This window comes from Dermacentor variabilis, chromosome 11 (assembly GCF_050947875.1).
Source record: "Dermacentor variabilis isolate Ectoservices chromosome 11, ASM5094787v1, whole genome shotgun sequence".
NCBI classification, from domain to species: domain Eukaryota; kingdom Metazoa; phylum Arthropoda; class Arachnida; order Ixodida; family Ixodidae; genus Dermacentor; species Dermacentor variabilis.
In genome coordinates, this window is record NC_134578.1 from 65,024,793 (window position 1) to 65,048,469 (window position 23,677).

Below are 23,677 nucleotides of genomic sequence, written 5' to 3' on the forward strand. Positions count from 1 at the left end.
ACTATTCATGCAGGCGTTTTGTGGATCAGTGAGTGATTAGGCAGGTTATCATTGATAGTTTATTGTAGTAACGCTAGCAGTTCAAAAACAAGTGCGTAAGGTAAGGGAAGCATAGTCAAATTGAATGATGTTGAGGTTAACATTGTGCGTGTAAATATATGGGTCCCACAGTGATGCTGCATATTGTAGTAGTTTAGATTTAGTAGTTTGTATTGGTTGGCGTGAACAGCAGAATATCGCTAACTACTTAGGATAAGTCATGATGCACGACAGCCAAAGTACGACTGTTCGCGAACCTGTGGGTGGACAGCGATACACCTGCTGTGTCTTCCACACGCCATTGCGAGCCTGGGCACTTACGTAAGCGTGACGTGTCTTTAGACAAGGACAGCGATGCACACCTTTTGCAGTGCAGCAAAGTAGAGCGTGCAGTGCAGCACCCCCTGCACCTTTCAGTACTTCTGGGAGCCACCTTGGGCAGTCATGTCCTGCCGACGATCGTCTAGCCACTGCACATATTACGGCCTTGCAAGGACTCAAAAGCGGTATACGAAAGTCAATACTGCGCATGAAGAAATACGAAGACCTAACCAGCATAGAGTTCCCTATCAGAATTACTTCAGGGAAGTCCGGTGCGGACATCGGTCCGCCACCAAGACATGATGGTTGGTGCATAGATTTGTCTGATCGTCGTGCTTGTGGCGTTTGGCGTACTTGTGGCTTCGTTTAGTGTGCACTGTCTTTCCTTTTTGGCCTAAATTTCAAAGCAATCAGTATGTTTTTAAACGTAGAAGGCAATAGTACTTTGCCAACACGCATTATTCCTTCAGAGTGAAGTACTTCCGCTTGTTGGAAGGAAGAAGACGAAGTGCTTCTCTTGCGGAACACATCTCGCCCGTCCGCATATTTTCTACAATTTCACCGCAACCGGGCTACCTATGACCACGAAAGTTGCTATGGACCTTCCCTAACTCATCCGGCACCCGATTTTACCAGCGGAAGACCCCTGCAAGTAACAGTTGTTTGGCAGTTAGCCCTTTTATCCTGACCAAGCCGGGGCGCCTCGCTTGCCTAAGGGCAACCGGCGTCTCGACTCCGCCGCGGCCGCGTTGTGCGGCGTTTGCCTGCCTCGCCGAGTCTCGCCCGAGCCCAGCCATGGAGTACGCCGTAGAAGGCGAAGACATTGACCCAGCCGAGCTGTCTGACGGGACGTGGAAGACGGCCCTGGACATGCAGCAGAGATATCGACGCCGGACCGGAGCCGCATCGAGGCCCGCCAACGGAGAAGCCTCGCCGAAGGGTGAGCCAACACCGATACCGCGACGACGGGCCCGCCCGCCTCCGATCGTGCGTCGTCGACCCATGCCACGCTTACCAGTGGACGATTAGAAGGTGGTCTTTCGACCGAAAGGTGCCGTCAACCTGACCGAGGTTGGGCCAGCTGTACTCGCGGACGCGATATGCGCCTCCGCCAACCTCCACGTTCACCAAACCCTCTCTATTGACCAGGTGAGGATCCGCCCCACCAACAACACGATCACGGTCAGTACCCCGGACCGGCAGCGTGCCGAGGCCTACTACAACATCACAAAGCTGCAGCACGCTCAGCGTAAGCTTGATACGCCTGTGACAACGTACATTCCGGCGCCCGACAACTCGGTGCGAGGGGTGGTGTACAGGGCATACAGCTATGAAACAGACCAAACCATCTACGCCGAGCTTCGCAACAGAAATCCTGACCTGACAATTGTGAACGCGCGGAGAATGGGCACGACTCGCCACTTCGTGATCACCTTCGCCGGAGTCAAGCTCCCGAAATTCGTACGTTCCCTCGCTTTCACGTTTGAAGTCTTCCCGTTCCGAGAACGGCCCGAGGCCTGCTTCAACTGTTGGAAGCTGGGGCACCGAGCAGACGTGTGCCCTCAACCCCGACCGACAGAACCTAGATGCCGGCGCTGCGGCGAAGAACACCCTTCGCCACCCAATGGAGAAAAGCCAACCTGCTCTCCATCTTGCGTAGTATGCGGTGGAGGCCACCCGACCGGCAGCAAGAGTTGCAAATATCGGTTTATCCGAAAAAAGCAGCCCGCCAAGCCAGCCAATGCTAACACCACGCCGTCGCCATGGGGAGGAGACGAAAACGGCAAGAAGGCGTCGGCGAGAACGTCCAGACCACAGGAGCGGGGTCAGGTGAGCGGCCAGAGCCGAACCGAGTCCTTTCCACCTCTTCGCGGCCGGAGCGATAGCGTGAGGCACCGCTCGGCGTCCCGGCCACCTGGAGACCGCTCGAGCTCCAAGAGCACACAAGTCGCCTGGGGAACAGCCAAGCCTCAGCCGAAGCCCCGGAAGAAGCTGCCCCAAAACCCGCAGGTAAGGGAGCTGGCGGAGCAAATGAAATTACTCCAACAACAATTAGCTGCAGCTAATAACAAAATTCGACAATTAGAAAATGGACATACTCCTAGTAATGCCCCCAGCACAAAAAACGCGAGCGAGATCGTGGCTTGTGTTAAGCGTGGAGCGGATGCAGAAAACGACATGGAGGTAGATGGTGCGTGCCGCACTAAACGGAAGGCGGAAGGCCCCGCTGCAGTACCCGTCGAGAGTGTCGCCGCGCCGGACCCCGGAATTTCAAAACTGGAACGCGTGATCGAGAGTATGATTGCTCAGCAAGCCGCCCAAAACAAACAGCTGGTAGAAAGTGTTGCCGCTCTTAGCTCCGCCATGACTGCAGTTATGTCCCACATTGGGTTAACCGCGGCACAACCCCAATCCCAACCGCAACCTTACCTTCAGCCTCAGGTGGTAACTCCGCCTGCACCAACGCCACAACCAAACATGCTATGCGATTCTGTGACTCAACGCGCTTCCGGAGTGCTCACAAAAACACCTCGCACGGTTTTACCGTGCATGGAACCGCAAAAACAAACGTGATGGCCAAAGCACCAATCGTAATCTGGCAGTGGAATTGCAGGGGCTTCCGCCGTAAACGCAGGTCTCTGGAATACGCGCTTGAAAATCACCAAACCAAACCTGACATAGTTGCCCTTCAGGAAACTGGGATAGCGGCAAAATTATCAGGTTTTGCTGCTTACAACGAAATTACCGCTCCAGATATCTCTCCGGCCACGGCGATCATGGTGAACAGAAATCTGACCGCCAACCAATTAAACCTTGAATTCACGGCGGTGTCATACACCTTCGTTGAAATCCTGCCAAAACGACGATCGGACCAAACGCTCTACATTCTGAATGTTTATAGCCCCCCTAAGGATAAAAGCCTAGCAGTAGCTAGACTAATAGGCAAAGTATATAAAGCTGCAAAGCATGCACAACTCGTCCTGCTGGGAGATTTTAACGCGCACCATTCGGCCTGGGGCTACCAAAAATGTCAAAGGGGCACTAAACTCTGGGAGACCGCTCAAGACCTTGGTTTTACTCTTCTTGTTGACCCTGAAAGACCAACCCGCATAGGCAATAGCGTGAGTCAAAACACCTCGCCTGATTTGACTTTCACCAGGAACATAGGCAATGCCATCTGGGAGAATACCGAACTAAACGTTGGTAGCGACCATTACATTGTTTACATTATGGTACCCTCCGGAGGCTACAAGCGAAATAAGGTGAAAATTAAGCACACTAGATGGGACGCTTTCCGGTATGTTCGCAATAGGCGCGAACCCGCAACCATTACAAACCTTGAAGAATGGATATCCACTCTTCTCAAAGACGCAGCTAACTCGACCACGGAGGTAGACCAGGAGGAGGACGGCCCGGCTCCAGATGCTAAATTGGTCCATCTATGGACTGCGCAGCAGAGTTTGCAGAAGCGCTGGCTCGCGCAGAAACACAACCGTGGCCTACGCAGACGCATCGCGCAACTGGAACGGGATATCGAGAAATACTCACGAAAGCTCAGTCAGGAACACTGGCACCAGTTATGCGACCGCCTTAATGGCCAGCTAGGGTGCAAAAACACCTGGTCCCTGCTTAAACACCTACTTGACCCCAGTCAGACTAAAACAGCATCACAAAAGAACCTTCAGAGGATCATACACTCTTTCCCGGGAGATAATGATGCCCTTTTGAAGCTCTAAAAACCGCTACTTTCACACAAGCACCGATATTCCTCTACCCGTAGCTTATACCGGAAAGGAAAACAGGGAACTAGACAGCGAAATTATGGAATCTGAAGTACGTGCTGTCCTAAACAACATCAAAACAACAGCGGCGGCTGGCGAGGACCGCATCACCAATAAAATGCTATGGAACCTAGACGATCAGTCGGTTACTGAAATCACCAATCTTTTCAACATCCACTAGAAAGAGGGAACTATACCCACCAGCTGGAAACATGCAAACGTAATTTTCATACCCAAACCAGGCATGAAGCTGGAGCTAGAGAATCTCCGCCCTATCTCCTTAACCTCTTGCCTGGGGAAGGTTATGGAACACGTCATTCTTAATAGGCTAAACGAGTACACTGAAAGCAATGGGCTGCTGCCCCATACGTTGATAGGCTTCAGATCAAATCTGTCCACTCAAGACATTATGTGGTAAATACAGCACGATATCCTACATCCGGGCCCTATAAGAGCCACCGGTACAATTCTAGGGCTGGACGTGAGTAAAGCGTTCGACAATGTGTCACATGCTTCAATACTCACAAATCTAGCCCAAATTAACGTCGGGAAGCGCACTTATAGCTATATTACAAGCTTTCTCAAGGATCGCACTGCAGAAATACATTTTGGGGACATTAAAAGCGGACAATTTCAATTAGGTACAAGGGGCACACCTCAGGGTGCGGTCCTCTCCCCCTTCCTTTTCAATGTGAACATGCGAAACCTGCCTCCATTACTGGAAAGGATCCCGCATATCAAACACTCCATCTATGCCGATGATATCACCATCTGGACAAATAGCGGTTCCGATGGAGAAATCACGGAAGCATTACAAGCGGCCGCGGATACCGTACAAAATTTTGTGCGACAGAATGGTCTAGCGTGCTCGCCGACAAAATCGGAGCTTCTCGTCATCCGTGATAAATCAACCAAACACGCCACCGAAAGGGACGCCACCTTCCCTATACGAGTCAGTATGGAAGACGGCCCAGTTCCGCCCGTACTGACTATAAGAGTCCTGGGCATGTTAATTAAACATAACACCCATAATTCTGAGGCGATTGTCCGATTACGGACGACAGCCCGCCAAATATGTGGCCTAATCAGACGAGTAGCCACACGACACCGCGGTATGAAGGAGGCTGATATCTGCCATTGGACGCAGGCTTTCCTGATCAGTCGCGTCGTGTATTCCTTCCCTTACTACCACCTACGCCTTTCTGACAAGGAAAAGGTTAACAGCGTCATTCGCACAGCTCATAAAGCTGCCCTTGGTCTCCCGAGGTATGCGAACACTGAACGATTACTTGAGCTAGGTATATACAATACCCTAGACGAACTCGTGGAGGCCCATAAAACAGCCCAACGTGAACGACTCTCCCGCACCGCAACTGGCAGAGTTATTCTAAGTAAACTCGGGCTGAATCCCGTTATGAATTCAGCAGGAAGAACACCATTACTCGGTGCGGTCAAAAGCCGTTTGGTTATAAAACCATTACCCAAGAACATGCTCTCTGGGAGACACGACAAGAGGCGGTCTGCCAGAGCCAAGGCCCTTCAGGAAAGGTACCAAAGCAACCAGCACACCGCTTATGTCGATGCAGCAAAGCACAATCACCAAACTTACGTAGTGAGCGTCGTGACCGGAGAGGGATGTATCCTCAACGCCGCGACCATAAAAACAGCGTCCACCGTGGAAGCGGAAGAGACTGCCATTGCTTTGGCCATCATGAATCCCTCCGTGCAAACTATCATAAGCGACTCCAAAAGGGCAATAGTCAACTTTTCGAGAGGCAGCATAGGCGTCTGTGCAGCGCGAGTCCTACGGGACTTTAATAATGAAAACACTGTTGAACTCGTATGGGTCCCTGCCCATTCGGGGAATCAAGGGAATGAGGAGGCGCACTGGGTAGCCCGAGGTCTAATCAACCGGGAGATGTGCCCCTCAGACTCGGATCCCATGGATGAGGCACCGACGAAATACCAGGAAATAACAAACTATTACAAGCAAAAAAGGCGAATTTACCCGCCTCCAAACGCAAGCCTCACGCGAGCGCAAGCCTCGATCCTGCGTCGAATCCAAACTAAATCGTTCCCCAACCCACATTGGCTAGCCATAATTACCAACGGGCAATGGAACCCAATATGTCAAAATTGCACAAATCAAACATTGGCTACCCAAAATCACATTCTTTGGGGGTGCGAGGGCTTACCCCCTCCCAGGTCGCTCCTGCCAGCTCCCTCACAACAGACGTGGGAAGAGCTGCTCAGAACGCCGGAAGAAAAAGTACAAAAAGCCCTCGTTGCCTGGGCCGAAAGGGTCGCTCCTCGTGAGGGGCCATTCTAGGACTCGGGCCTGCCAGGTCATCACTGAGCAGAGTCTCAATAAAGTTGTTACCACCACCACCGCTTGTTAATGCTTCCCTGGCGTAATGTCTGCAGTATGAGGCTTCCTTGCTTGAGGTTGTGTGCTCTAATGCAGCGGTAAAGTAATTTTATTATTTTTGTATGAAATTAGCAATAACGCTGTACTTTGTTGAATTTTATGAGCTTACGCAGCCGTTAAGCCATGTAAGTCCAAAAGGACGAAGTTTACGCAAATTAATTTACTTCCCATGAGCACCATCGTGGCTGAACCGGCCTGCTGGCAGCTCCGGCAGACACTAGCGCCACAATTTCCTCTAGCAATCGCATGAATCCCGATGCTACCGAGCATCGATTGGCGGCTGTTGCTATCGCAGTATTGGTAGCACTGCTGGATGATTTATTGGCATCGCCTTTAAAATGGCGTGGTTGCAAATAATAACCTATACGGCTTGAGTTATAGTCAGGTATCCTATGCATGTTTTCAATTCTAGCATTTTGTATATGTCTTCTCAACTCATGGAGTTTGCTGCAATTACTAGACGGGATTCCGACGCTGGGATGATTAAGCACCATGGGAATAAAGGGTAGAACATGGACTTGGGAATTGAGACATTCTTTTGACCTTGTTTGTTATGCATGATCTCGGCCTTAGCTCGGCCAATTTCAAAGCAATTCATACTTTTTATATGCAGAAGGTAATAAGACTTTGTAGGCATGCATTATCGCTGGTAATTGGTGTGGTTGCGCTTCTCCATCTTACCCTGGCCGAATGGTTTCAATATGAGGCTTCTGTGCTAGAGGATTGGTATTTAAATGCTGCTATCGGACAATTTTCTATAGTGTTTGTATCATTCGTTGTAACACGATACTTTCTTGAAAAATATCACATTGTGAAGCCACGAAGCCTTTCATACCACAATATCAACTTTTAAATACTTGTATTACCCATGATTCTCTCGCTAGATGAATTGCCCTGCTTGCAGCTCCTTTCGACACTAGCGACAAAGTTCTCTCTAGTGTTTGTGTGAAACTCTATGGCTTAAACCGCAAAACGAACACGAGCGAAAACTTGATGACAAAGCTTCGACAGTCCGCAACTACTATTCCTTACAAAGCCTCCACCAAAAAACAAATAAGCATTTTCGCAGCAGTCACAGCGCTGTACGCATGCTTCTTATAGGCACCCATTGAAACTCGCAGTGTTTTGTGGGAGCCAGCTGAGGCTGTAAAGCTTTCCGGAAAATCGACTAACGATAAAGCGTAAAGATAAAGTGCGGGGGCGGAACAGTGGTCGGAGTATCCTGAAAGCCTAGCATCTAACTGACTCTCGGTTTCTCCATCTTCGGCCTGCGCTTGCTGAATTCCTTCTGGTAACCTTGCACAGTGAAGCGAAATCTCATGCAACAAAGCTATGTGTACTTTGTCATAGTCTAGAAATTGAGAGGAACCATTCGGCCAAGTATTGCTAATGCTTCACCGCTCAAACTCGTGCTCGCATCTAATGCTCACTTCTCTTGTGGCCATTCTTGTCCTGCTACGCGCTCGAACCTTTGCTAGTATACATGCAAATCGTCGTGTCGTTCATCAAATAATAGACGCAATTTTTTCGGATTGCGAACTGGAGAAGCGCCACTCGCAAAAGGCATCGAATCAATTTTTCTATTTGCGGTATAATTTTGAGCTCCATCTTGGAGCTTCAGTTTGAACTCAAGAGTTTGTTGAGTTCTTTCGCGTGCTTCCTTCCTTACCTCTCTCTCAGCAGCACGCTCGGCTCTTTATTTGCTCGTTCCTTTTGAATCAACGTGCGCATTTCCACACCTGACAATCCCAAGCTTTGATGCAATAGTACATAATCATTCTGTATCTACTATTTACTTTTCTTCCAGCGTGCACTTGCGGGAGGACAATTTCCTTCGACTATTTTGCGAGCGTTATCCTGGCAGGCTTACCAGATTGTGATGGGATAAGAGAGGTTTGGACCCATAACCACGCGCCAAGCAACGCATTCGACACTCGAGTGCACAGAGAACATAAAATCTACATTATATGAAACACTTGGCGCGAGACATGCAGTTAAAGGTATTGTAACTAATACAGGCCATCCTACTGCAATGTCTCTTTTAGAATAGAAGTAGTACCGCTGTGCGTTCGTTTGCGCGGAGTTTGTTGCCGTGTTGATGCCGGTGTGGGTCCCGAAGGGTCGACCGGCGCTTGGACGAAGTCACCATGGGCGTCTCCATTGCATCAACGAACTAACAGTCGCAGCAGCGACTGTGATGACAGCCACGGTGGCCGACGCAGCCGCGGTAGCCGCGCAGTATCTCCAGCTACAGCTATCGCCTCCGGTAGCAAGGCTGGTCGACGCAGTGACCGGGAAAAGCGGCAGCCTCATCTGGCTCCCTGGACCGGTTGCCTAGCAGGAGCACAGGTCTTTGATACTCCCTGGACCCTGGACTGATACTCCCTGAACCCTGGTTCCCTGGACCTGTTGGCCAACAGGACCACAGGCCCTTGGCGTCCGAGATCGGCGTAATGGTAGGTCCGGGGCTCTGTGGATCGGGCGTCCAGTGAAAACCGGCTGGCCTTGAAAGCGGAGCAGCACTGAAGACGAGCGCGCACCACGCGCCACGCACCACTACAGCTCGATACTTTGTGGTCGCCCCCGGACGCCGAACGCGCCATTGTATTTTTTTTTCGCGCGCTTCTCTACATATCATGACACCCTATACCATAAATATTTATCATTCGATGGCATCTTCTATGAAAGTTGGGATCTTATATGAAACCCACATGATCATATATAATTCTGGTACCGACATATGTGTCTTTTCTCAAAGTGAAGTCCCATTTAAGGCATATTTCGCAATAGCGTTCACAGAATTCGAAGAAGTACGATCACTTTTCGGAATCAATCGCCGACACGCTATACATCGTTTCTTCTCGCTCAATATTAGCAAACTTTTTATACGAAGAAATTGTCTCTTTGTACTGCACTTTTTCATTACATCACTCTCCTCTTTAATGCTTTAGGGGCTTCATGGTATTATTATATTTCATTTTCATTTCATTTATTTGTTGTTTGAGACATACAGCTGTCTCAGGTGCTGCAGCAAAAGGCAGTATTCTTGCCTGACAAAGGCTGCAGCACCGAAAGCATGATGACACTCTGAAGCAAACAACAGCACAAGTGTTTTGAAATGAAGTGAAATAGGATCTCCTCGGATCATGCACACCTCGTGTGTCTTAATGAAGAAGTCGGTACTTACGCGATAGGCTCCCCATACCAAACCAATCGAAAGAAGAGAACTTGCTGCATTGAATGAAATGTCAAGAACCCTTATTACAGTAAGAAGTGTAGGATCTGCGGACCAAAAGAGAAATTGCATTGTGTCATAAGCAACACTCTCGTTTGCCGCACAAGATGCATGACAGACCTTCACTGGTAGCTAGAAATGACTTGAGCCTACTTAGCAGAGCTAAATCCTCAACAATCTCCGAACCAAAAAGTGCGAAAAGCAGGTTCTTGAAGGCTTTGGACACATCGTAGCTGACTTTTATATTGTTCAGCTTCAGACAGCACCGCATTCAAGAATGAAAAAAAATATGATATTTACGTAAACCCGGTTTTAACGTTAGCGACAAATATAAAACCTGTAAAACTAGTTTCTAGTCGTGAATATGTCAATATATACAACCAAATGCTCTTTTTCCTATCACCACTAGTGGCTTTGGACCCAGGCGATATACGTATACAATCAACAAATAAATCAGTTTCAGTTTATTACTATTTCAAGGTACATAATTGATTTTAATAGTACACACCTGAGAGTCTCTAAGTCAAGCGACTGCAGCGGGACCCTCGATTAACAGGATTGGTACAAAATGATTAATTATAACAACAGTGTTAAGTTATGCACTATATAAGTAAATAAAAAGAGAACGAAGGAGTGAAAAGAAATACATTCGATTTTTATACAAGAATTCATACACGAAAAAAGGTCACATTACCAATCTGAAGTGCACACTTTATATACAAAGTAAGTTAATCAGGATAACTAGTTATACAAGATAAAATATTTAAATTCATACTTGAACACATGCAAGGATGATGATGACTTAAGAGGAAGCTTTAGCTCGGGCCCAACTCCGACGCGGCCTATTCAAATACATGTAAAACGCAAAAACGTTTTTCTGAGATAACCCCTGGACCGATTTTGATGAAATTTGTCGCATTTGAAAGAGAAAGTTAAATTCTAGTGACTGTTGGAAGCGGAATTTCGATTTAGGGCTTGAATTTTCCTAAAACGATTTTCAAGTATTTGACCGTTTGAAAAAAATAGAAGCACGAAGTTTATAAATTCATAGCTCGGCATCAAAAACCGATATCGCGGTTCTGTAAACGGCATCCATTAGATCATTCAAAGCGGACAAATTCAATATGTCATTTTACATCTTACGTGAATTTGTTACGTTGGTTACAACGGTTTTGCACAAGTTGTATTTCTATATTATTAAATTTTTTTTATATTCATGTGTAACATATCAATTTTGTCCGCTTTAGATGTACTATTAGATGCAATTCACAGAATTGTATTATCATTTTTCGTTGTTGAGTTACAAAGTTGTAAACTTGATAGTTTCGTTTCTTGAAAATTTTCGATTTTTGCCAATTTTTAATAAAAAATTGACAATCTAACTCAAAAATTCGAAAGCAACAGTCACTAGATTTTAAGTTTGTCTTTTAAATGCAACAAACCTCGTCAAATTTGGTGCAGTGGTTGCCGAGAAAAACGAATTCTCCTTTTACATGTATTTAGATAGGAGCACTTGAGCTAAAGCTTCCTCTTAAGAGCATGGGGTAAGTCATTCCACAGTTGAATCGCTTTGGAGGAGGAAGTCAATTTGCCATAATTCGTGTTGGATTTAGGTAATAGAAAGTTGTGATTAAGAGCTAACCTAGTGCTATTGGTATTTGTGAGCAACCTAGAATCTAATAACTAAAACACGAGCTGTTTGTTAAGTAATTCATATACAGTGACCAGTAAATGATATTTAAACAAGCCAGATATCGGAAAACTGAAGTTAGCCTGAAGGAGCGGAGCAGCATTCGAGTAAAAAAATTGTTGGTAATACTGCGATTGGCCTTGTTCTGAATGTGCTGTATGGACGAAAGGTGACAGTTGTATGTATTTCTCCCCGTACTAAATTCACATGCTAGGTGCCAATGTATGAAAGCCAAGTAGAAAGACAATAACGCGTGAACAGAAAAAAATGTACGAGTTTTAATGAGAGCTCGTATGCCAAAAGCAGTTTTTTCCCCAACATAAGCGATATGATTATGAAACAAGTTGGGGTCTAATTTCATGCCAAGGAAGGTTAGACAATCGGCCGCTGGGATTAAATGATGGTCTATGGATCAATTAACAAAATCCTGCCGACTAATTTATTTATTTAGACATGCATACATGTACCCCTTTTGAGGCAGCATAATGAAAGATGCCCAACATCCACTGATGTTTAAACGTGGTTTCTTGTGTCTATGTCTTGAGATCACTCGGAGGGTTGAGGAAGCACTCGTGCTTTAAGACCTTATATTAGGTCTTAACAAGCATTTATTTTGTATTTGTTATTGCAAGATGTTTTCTATAATATTATTCCAGTGACAGTATTCCTGAGTGAGACCTGTTTAAGTTGCTCTTTATGTGTCTTGCACTCGAGACCTCAGGCAGGGCACGAAGGATGACAGATTTCCAATTATGTATAGATAGCTCCGGCATTGCAGCGAAAAAACTTGGGAATTTCGACTGAAGCGCGAAACAACGACAGGGACAGCCTGGTTTAACGTTATGCTAGCACTCCTCAAAATGGTGTACCATGTGACCGCCGGCGTGAGTGCCCTCAATCGCACCATAATTCATGGCATTCTTAAAACCTTTAACACGCTGTGTGAGGCATCTAGTGGGATACCGGCAGTGCCATTGTGCTGCGCACGTTCTCACGCATGTTTAAAGGCACGTAAATCTGTCGCGCAATTTTATAGAAAGCGATGAGCTAGCGCTCACTAAACCATGGATTGTAAAGGGGCGATATGGAAGCATCGCTTGCATCATTGCTAAAATATATTGCTGCAACGCTCTGGGTGCTCACTGTTGAGGTAACTTGGCTATGTAATTAGCGCCCGTAGAGCATGACCACGTTTTTTTTTTCAAGGGTGCCAACAACCCCACAAGAATGAAATAATGTATAGTAACAGCGATAGACAGTCTGCTTTCCACACATTTTACACTTCTATGCTCGAGGAGTCCGTGGGCAGTAATCTTCAATAAATTGTACATAACTTAAAGAATAATTTCCATCGGCACCTTGCATTTCTTTTACAATACGCGCACATACCAGATATACTTGCACTTACGTAAACATAGTTGAATAATGGGAAAGATGTTCTTATGTCCATATACTTCACTGTTTTACTGCCTTTTTTATGCCTCACACACTCAGTAATATTGATGTTGATACTAAGTAAAGAAAAATAATTAGCGTCAGGACGAGCGCATTCTAACAGATACACCCAATTAGACATGTGCCAACGCGTGAACGCACTCTTACTGCTCCGTAGATGACCAAAAAATTTGTATGCTGTCAAAGAAAAATTCTTTTTGAAAGAAACAGGCAAAATAAAGAAAGTCCTGCTATTTAGGACTCTTTCACTCATTAGAAAATAATGAAAATATCAATCAGTATCATTTTATTACACAATAAATATGATACATCTGCATCATAAATGTAGGAGGAGTTCAGCAGTCAAAGACTGAAGCAACTGAAGGGGAGACGCCCAAGAACATATAGCTCAATCTTTAATTGAATGCAGCGTCAGTGGCACAATAATGAGGTATAACATCGTCTCACTACTACGTAATAAATGCATAAATGCACAGGTTGAAAGAAAGCGCTGAGGCTGTGATTCAAAATTTAAATAGTGCTATGCTCCTTAAGGAAAGTTGTTAATGACTTCCAAACGTAAGCCGTAGAACACTTTGGATAAAACTTGGCACCGCTAGGCTTGGGCATTGAGAGCAAATGGTTAACGTTGGAAGGAAATCGGGTCAATCTGGAATGGAGGCAGGTGGGTGTCTTCAATTAGTTTAATATGAAGTGTTCTATTCACGAAATTTACAGTGGAATACGTAGTGACTACTTGGAAATCCTTCTCACAAATGCTGCAAGTACGTGGTAGTGGAGAGACTAATATCCGTCACACTGCTGATCGTAATAACGCGCAATGCTTAGTTTTGAATCTGTTACAGTTAGCATAAGCGTGAGGCGTAAGTATTACCCAAAGAGGAAATACAATAATTATTCACTGGTAAAATTATAGCAAACAGATATGATTGTCGATCTAAAGTACAAACGAACTTTACTGCGTGCCGAAAACACATAGGCTGCTTTGATACTGCGCAGTAAGCTTATAGATATCATACGAAATGTTTGGCGACTTGGATTTCTAGACAGTTAGCGGGATCAGACGCAACAAGAACACTAGTCAGGGGAGAGGGTATACGTATAGAACATTTTTCATGCGAATGCATTGTATGCCCCTTTACGCGAAATTACGTCGTAGTCGGCGTGATCAAAATGTGGCAGCAACAACGACCAACGGCGTAAACAGCAAAAACATGCCAAAAATGCTCGTATCGGCGTCGGATTTCTCAAGGAGGTCACTGTAAACAAAGTACAATAATGGCTTTAGAAAAAAATTTGGTGCCTTCGGGTCATGGTGGGAATCAAACCCGGTCATCCGGGACGCGGTAGAGCACGCTTCTCCAACGATGTTTTGAGGTTCTTAAAAAGTCGGGCAGCCCAATGTTTAAAAAATGTGCACTAAAAATTATGATCGTAGTTCTAGACTACCCGTTTTGCATGCAAGGTGCCAATAATGCATTCCCGGTCGTTGCCATTGTGGAACTCCTAAATGCTGCAGCACAGCAAGTATGTCTGCGAATCTTACCCGCATGACAATGTTCTCACCCAAGCATCTCTTGAGGACATGCATTTTCACTTTTATTTTGTAATGAGCTGATCCATTAGCCGGTTGCATTTACTCGTGGAAAGTAAGTATTCAGTGCGCGTGTGTATTTTGTGCTTCTGCTTACTCGTGCTACAGCCCAAACAGGGCTGCAGTAAGTGTAAAGAAAATAAGAAAATAAGTAAATTAGCCAGTGAGTACATGGTTCGAGCAAGCTTATTCACAGTTTCCTAAGCAAGTGAGAGAGGGGTAAGCAAAATTGCGGAGAAATTCAGTAAATAAAAAATGGGGTGCGTGTGAGTCTTCGAGGTTATTTTGCTTCTGCTCGTGTCCTTAGTGCGTGGGTAGCCCACAAACGGTGTGCGCCTAGGGCAGGCTAAAAAGATACACTGGTCTTCCATTTCGTCCCCTTCTCATTTGGCTGGATTAGTTGGATCTTCTTATGAATTTGAAAGTTCAGAAGATTGTATTTATACTTTTTAGATGTGAGCAAATTGACACTGTTGCACTTTTGAACGCATGTTTAACAGTGCCATACAACGGTGCCTACAATGAGCAATGTCTACATATATAGCTGACTGAAATGCAGAAAGGTCTTTCCGATACTTCAACTGGATTAGTTAGGCAGATACATGTTGTCCTTGCATCTTCAGTACCAAGCTACGAAAGCAGCTACCTGTCTCAAGCTAGACGCCGCGTTGCTGGCTCAATTTGGGCCTTCGTGAGCACTATTTAATATCAATATATATTTACGAGCACTGTATTAGCAGCGCTGCAAATGTATCGACTTAATTTAAATGGTGCTGTAATTTTTCTTAAAACACATTTGCTTGAATGTACTTGAGTTTTGTAAAGAAATTGACATTGCTAATATTACTGTTACTTGGTACGCGCAGTTAAAAATGCCAGCACATTACACGAAAATGCTCTTCATAATGTTAAAATAGTCATGTATTAATGTAGGCATGTATGTGTGTAGGTGGTATGTTTTGCGTTCGCATACAGATCGCTATTTTGTAGCTGTCAATAAACATTGTTCTGATTTGTGCTGTGCATACGAGGTTGCACATCAGCATAACTGTTTCGTTCATACTACTCAAGAAAGCGCGAAATGGAATTTTTTTAGAGAGCTATGCACGTTTCATGTGGTATTTCCTAGAAGTTTACTGGCATGAGAACATTGTATCAATAGCGGGTGAAACTGTAGTCACGCGGTACAGCCATGGCGCTATTCCAACCGTTCATTTGTGTGGAGTTGAGTGATAAGCGTTCTTGAGCAACGCAATGAAGTACTTGCCCAATTCCGTAGCCATCGGCGCCAGGCAATCAATAATAATGGCAGCCACATTACTGACCTGGAAGAGAAGATTGGTTTCGTCAATTGATTTCTATGGATCTTATTATTCACTAGGAGTCCGCAAATAGTATTTTTCGATCGCGATTGAAACATCTGTTGATCCGAAATTCATTCAATATTTCGATTGAAATATCAAATCTATTGATGACATCAAAAGGTAAACGCATACGAATGGAACCATTTCAGAGTATTCATAGTATGATACGTCAGTTATAGTAGAGTGCTCGCTTCAAAGAATTTTACTTAAAACGTTGATAAATTCTAGAAAACCACAAAATAATAGAATACTATGCACTGAAGTAAATTTCTATTCAACCAATGAATGTTGCATATTGAGTGTGTTACTATGTCACCAAGTCTTGTATAAAAGTCAGGCACTAAATGAAAAGAAAAGCTAAGCAAGTTCACAGCATCACAACCTAATTACGTACTACTGTAGAGTGAACATAATGGTCAACAGAAACATGCACGATAGAATCCAATAGGCACATGAAGCGCCTAACCATATGATATGAACTGGTGGCACACGAGTTTCTGTGTCACAATTACTAAGTGCAATTCACACAGCGTCACAGAGGTGTAAATGCTCGAGCTTCGCATATTTTTGTAGTCAAATAATATAAATGATAAAGATGAAAGGCTATCCGTTTGAGATTTGGTTATTTCACGTGGTTGGTCATCGGTGCTGATTATTCAGAAATCATTGTGCAAATGTTCAATGTAGCCAATATTGCCTGTTTGATTCGCGTACCAAATGGAATAAAAATACATTCGATTGGTTATTCGAAATTGTTCAATATTCAAAAAGCTACACTAACAGAGCGGCGAGGAACGAGCACGCTTCCATCGCCCTCATTGCACCCCGGTTGCGCTTAGTAATTTTTAAGCTACGCTGAAAAATGCGCCACATTTTTGAAGGGCTTGCATCCTCCTATATGGGTGCAATTACTTTATCATCAGAAGCGGCTTCGCAGTTACCATATCTTGGGGCTCTGTGAATTGCACACGGATCACGCAGACGTAAAGTCATTGCTTATTCAACGCGTTTATATTATGCAGATGAGGTAGTGTTGGGTAAAAAATTGCGACATGTGTGCAGTGTTGCTTAAACAGCATATAAAAGACAACACGACTTTTGTGCACTACATTGTGTCTCGGCAAACGCTGTATCAACTTCCAGATGTTCCGCCAAATGTAGAGAAAACTAATGGAGACGTTATTTCAATACTATACCACGCAATGTATTGTCTATGTGCGTTCTTTTTTTATATTCCGAACAACAAGCAAAGCTCAGGTAGTGTTTAAGTTTAAAGGTTCAAGGACGTGGTTGTGCAAATATTTACACTTTATTATTGCACGTGAGAGTATAAGAACTGTATATATATACAGGCGCAAAATTGATCTCAATGGAAATCGTAACTTGAAATTTATATTTTAAATGGAGCCTCTAAATCTCATTCGAGTGACAGCGACCTCCATTTTCGCTCGGACTGCGTGACGTCAGGAAATGCGGAGTCACAATTGTGTGGTCTGCTGCAGAACAGATTGATACCACACCGGTCATTTTGCCGCGAACGCTGAGGTTGCTGAGGCAGATGGCGTTACTCAATATAGTTATGGCTGAAGTTGACACACAAGGTTGACAGATATGAACTGACTATTTTATATGTTTTCCGCAATTTGAAAAAAACAACAACAATCGGCTGTGGGAGGTAGCATAATTCATGTCCTTAAGCTCGATTATTCAAAACAGCGAACATTACTTGCACTACAAATTGTAACTCATGTTCAAAAACTATCAACACTAATGCTCAAATTTACGTCCAAGTCAATTACTATAGGCATACACTGCAATCAACATGGTTGAACAAAGTGCTGGCATGGGCTTCAGACTCACTGCACATGCGCCACTTCGCCTGTGGGGTCGCAGCCATAGCTAGAGAATGCGTTCTACTCTAGCCATGCGATCCCGTGTTTACGCTTTCTTTCTGTACAGTGAGCGATGGAACCGGTGGAAATGCTTCGTCTACCGCTAATGCTAAGTCAGCTGCCTGAGCGGAGGGTCAGCGCCGCCTCCGAGAGCATCTTGTCCTTCAGAGGCAAATCATTTCGTGAACTGAAAATAACTGGAGACGTATTGCAGTAGAGCGGCAGCTTGGGCTAGTTGGTGGAACCGTGTTAGAAAATGTGCTTTAGCACCCATAGAAGACGTAAAGCTTTGCCGCCTTCTTACAAGCATAAAAATGCTGCATGGTCGGAACTTTGACTGTTTTTCTCTGTAAGAGCTCATAAACTGTACCTACCTTTTCACTCAATCGTATCAGAAAGAGGAACTTGGCAATATGTTGTTTGTCGCTTACTTCAGGATCAACTCTAAAAATTGGAGATTGTAAATTCGCTATTGATACCCAATACTCGCCAGTGGTACGGAATTTACAGGATACAAAACCAGGCGGATGCAATGCGCTCAGGATAGATGTTGAGGATTTGTTTCATGCAATATCTCAACCAGAACTTATGATTGGTGTAAAGGAGTGCGTTGCGGAAAATAATGACGAGCAGAAATTCATTGTGCAGTGTGGTATCTCTGTGGCAGCCTTTTTGGAAGTTTTGTCTACGTATTTGTCAACCACCTATGTTTCATGGAGAGAACAGCTCATTCAGATGTCGAGGGTCTGTATTGGCTCCAGAGTAGCACCCGTCCTGAGCGACATCTTTTTGTCAAAAGTTGATAGGCCATCAGTGACGACCTGGCTACAATAGCCGTTCACGCTTTTCGCTACATGGATGAATGCCTGCTACTAATCGACAGAGAAGGGCAGGAGGACCGTGTTTGAAATTATTTGATAAATTGGGGCTTGGACTGAGCTTCACGATTGAACACCCTCATGAGAACAAGCTACAGTATTTGGATATTCGCCTGCGCTTTCAAGCGGCTCATGCTTGCTGACTATTTCGCCCTAGAACCATGAAAACACCGTTAAGTTTTCCTTCAGGTCATTCTATAACAGTAAAGAACGGCATTGTTGTGTCCAGCATTGGTGCTGCCCTAATGAAATCATGCGCATGCTCTTCCGAAGCATCTGGTGTCACTCTTATGTACATCGTCTAAAAGTTAGCATCGCCATTATTTTGAAGTTGCTCCTCTCACCGATGCAGATAGCGTCGTATACACACGTTATGTCTCAAAGCTCAGAATTCATGTCAGTAAAAGTTTTGTTGTGGTTAGCTACTGGGATAGCTGTCGCGTTGGTGTAGCACGGTTTGTCACTGGGATTGCTGTCTTATTTCTTAGCTTGTTGCCGGGTTCTTGTGGATTTGATATTCTGCACAATGAGATGTTGCAAACGCAGAACAACGCAGAACAAAGACTGCCTGCTTCAAACGGAATTCAGCCTTGTTACTTGCTCTTTGTTGCTACAGGATGTCATAAGCCATAAAATATATGTCGCCTAGTCGCACCTCTCATTCAGGACAGAACATTGGCTCTCTCTTGTTGCGGTAATTCACATCATGCACCTGTGTTATGCAGCCAGGCCTGACAGAACACACTGCCATTGACTTAAACGCCTTTGATTTATGTGTAACGGATGGCGCTTCAGAGTTTGGCCTTCGACGTTCGTTGGCCATACGAAACGTTCTGCCAGAAAAGGTCTTCAAGTGCACGTGATTAGTGTCGCCGTTGCACTTAGTTGCGCGTGGCAGCTGAGTCGCAGTTTCTAGCTAGCGAAGCAGTCGAACAACACGAGAATAGGCAACGCAGCTAAGCTGATTTGCCCTGGATAACATAGATTTAAGTAAAATTAGAGCAGAAAGGCGATGAGTACTTTTCGATGCAGGCACTTACAAGAGATATATCAGCACCGCAAAAGCATTTAAGAAAATTTGTTAAGTAATCTGTTAAGGGTTTGGTTGCGCTGTACTAACAACTAAACTTCTTCCTGTGGTAGGTGTTTCACTGCTCTGTGTGCTTACAGTTTGCCTATGTGAAGCAAGAATGCTTGTAAATATGGCACACTTACGAAGCAGCAAGCTCCCAATAGTATCACAGTATCCGGTGATTCGCAAAGGCACATCTTTGTACAAGTTGTCCACGGGCTCTGAAAACAAACACAGAGAGCAATCAATCGATTGTCTACTGCTTTACTGCCTCAGAGTCCTTTTTCCATAAAACGTAAAAACGGGTAGCACTGAACTGTCTACAATGGCTTAATTTTTCAATTATAGATTATCAAAATGAAATCGAAGATATGTTCTAACTTCTGGAATTGAAAGCATCGTATACGTTGCGATGATGTGCTGGCGGTACTTTACGCGGTCGCTTTTCTCGGCCTGCGTTTTCTTTCGCGTACATATTCTCATGCGCGAAGGCTAGAGGAAGGCGGGAACAGGTCAGTGGACAGTTGATATCGCGTTTCGCACATCGCAAGCCCTACCACTTTCAGTGTTTTTTATTCTTTATGACCTTGATTATGGGGCTTTTCCAATCATGTGATTCCGTCTGTGTGACAAAATTTTCCTTTCGACAAGTTTTACTTCGCCAGTTAACGTTATGCACCGTCGTGGTTGTGTGTTATTTTGTAGCCGGGTTGTTGGTTGCTTGAAGTTGAAGTTTCGCGTGCACTTCTCCGTTCTTTCAGGACCCCTAGACAATGTTGAAAATTCAGCTTTCTCTGTGGTTCTGAAGATTAAATGATTTTGACGCGCAAAGTTTCTGTAAAGATGAAGGAAAAATTGAGAAATTCAAAAAACAAACAAAAGATACGGAAAGACAACTTTTTCTATAAAGAAAAGCAGGAAAGGTATACTTGAACTGAAGGTTTCTCGCAAAAAAGAAAACGATTTTTGAAAAATAAAAGAGTGAAAAACCAAACACACATTTACAGAAGCTTCCTTGTGAAGCACCTGCCTGAAAATTTTAATAATTTTCTGAGAAACCATAGGCTTGATAATTTCGAAACTGGGGTATTCTAATCGACGTCCCATGTTATATCGAAAATGGTTTCTTCGTGCAATGCTGCTTCAACACTTATGTGTTTTCGCCGCACGTGACAAGGCGTTAAAATTAAGAGTAGCACAAAAAAACGCAGCTACTAACCGCAATATTTAACTAACCTTCACGGCATTTATTGATGTTAACTTTATTACTCAAATCCATCAAGCAATAAGAGACATGTGGTACGCGATGGTTCAAATTTGAATTTATGTATTGATCTTTGACACTGCTAAGGAAACACGTATGTAGGAACGACGTTATGCTAATTATGAGACGCCGTAAAAGTGAAAGTGGTCCTTGAAATAATGAAACCTAGAAAATTTAATAATCAATTGTAAATATTTGCTCATAATTAATTTTCCAAAATAAAACAAGAAGTTCCATGTGTGGTCTTCAAATTGGCATGAAAGAAAGGAATTCATTACCGCTTGATTACAGAAACTTTCATTCACTTGATCAAACCGCTATGGCAGCACTCTCGAACTTTTGCGGCGTCCTGAGAAAAAAACATTTTTTGGCCCACCGGTGCAGTGTAATTCGCTTCGAATGATCCGAGCTTCTTTTCGAGATTTCGCACTTGTCCCATATTCTGCGAAGTATTTCTGCCTGAGCAAAACGGCACGTAAGAATGCATAACTATACACATAAAAGTCAGTATGTATAAGAACATACTTTAGTCAAGGGATTTGTTGAAAGGGAAAGTACTAGAAACCTGCTTGGACGATAGACATTTAGGGACTATGGGGCTTTATGTAAAAAGATGGAAGTGAGATGTCCACGCAATTTGCGGCAAGGCATAGTTTCGAAATAATGAAACGCAGCAGTGGGCTGTGCGCTTGGTAATGCGAGTGCTGAAACATCACACTCTCTAAAACTTTTTACAGTTCTGAAGTTTTACGTGCCAAAATAACAATAATGTATAAAGGCAGCCGTTCTGGAGGCAATACGGATAATTCTGGCCAGCTGCGGTGTATAACGGATCCCTGACACCCCGTTTATGAGACATTTTGCATCTGGACTTCCTCGGTGCTTGGATCACGTAAGCCAGGATTCAACACGCGGCCTCGTGATCAGTATCGAGATGCCCTGAGCTACCACGGCCGGTTGATCGATAAATCGATAGGAAGTAAAGCTCTTGCTTGAGATAGTTGGTTCATGCTTCAATGAGTACAGAGCAAGGCGCAATAGACCCAGACAGAAGAATAACACAAACGACAGGAGCGGACTTTGATCAAGAAAAGATTCAGCTCGGGACCATCTATTGTTTACCCGCAATTAAGATGCATGCGAATTGCCAAAATGCTCAGTTTCGGCAATAGGTATTCTTCGGAGGGTGTTAAATTGATTAGATAGCAGACCATTTTGAAACAGTAAGATTATCGAACCATGGCCCCACGTGTCACAGGATTGCAAGGAGACGCAGGCATTGCTACCTTTCATAAAATCGACTGGCCTCAATGGCAATTATAGGTGTGATGCTACGGACAACCGCATGTATACACACTTATACTCTTATAAAACACTTATAGTTCTTTATTCCCTCCCTATCCTTTCTTTTCTTCTCTTAAACCCCTTCCTCTGTCTAGGGTAGCAAACCAGACCTGCGTCTTGTTGACCTTCCTACCGTTCCTTTCTTCTTTTCCTGCTCCTCTTCCCTTTTTTGTTGTTGTTGCGCGACTTCGTGTCACAAATACAATCTCCTGTTTCAGCTACACCGAGTTTTGCAAATAGGTGAATTTTGTGAGGATATTTCGCAATATTCTGTCAGGTTAATTATGCGTCTTTGTGACCACTAGGAGCTCGGTATTGTGCAAAGTATGGCCTATAATTATTAAGGATATCTCAAATAACCGCTTTTTTGGCAATTTTAGACGAAACATTGCAATTTGAGCATTGGGGGCCCAAAGTGATCCTATTGACTAAACAAACTGCTCTAAACGAAACCGTCTTAGGTGCTAGAGCCTGTAGTACTCTGGCACTGTGGGTGGCCGAGTATGGCAGTACCCAAAGTAATATGAAATAGTGCTCCAGTGACGTTGATATCTCAATCTTCTCCATTGCGAGTGCAGACCAACAGTAGCGCAAGCTTTCGCTGTCACGGGCTTCATCGCAGTATTCTCGTTTTTGGCATGTTGACGCCAAGAATCGACGCGGTGCGTGCTGTATTCCGTCTCCAATGTCGTGGCGCTACCGCAGATTGGATGATCGCGTTTGCCACTCGCAGCATATACCGAAAGATTTTATGGGTCAGAATGAAGGGAACTCTTGTTATCATAGCACTGGCGCCCGCGCAGCAAGCAAGCAGGTGGCGTTTTTTTTTAAAGGGCGCGGAGACCAGCATCACTGACACGCTATTTAATTTTTGTTCCCTTTCAGTACCTACGACCATTTTTGTGAAGCCTCTCTAATATTGTATTTGGTTTCCTGCGGAATGGCACAATGTAGTTGCATTCGTTTGAGAGGACATCTGTAGGTGTCCAACTAACTACGCGAGTAATCTTACCGGCTTGGATTTATTACAGCTATGCAATTCCACGTAAAACACTGGAAGAACTGCAAAACTCAGATCACTCAGAAAAGACGAATTTTTAATCAAAGCCGGTGAGAGGTGTCGTCGGTTGAATGGTATTGTTAGCTTGGCATTACGAAAGGGCATTTTCACCAGTGATATACAAGAACCCGCCGGTTGCTAATGTTTATGTAGCGCTTCAATTGGTCATTCATGAACCCCTAGGCAGGCATATAACCGTCCTTTACTTGGTAGGGTACGGGAGGTATTATGCGATGGCGCACACCCACTGTGGGGGATT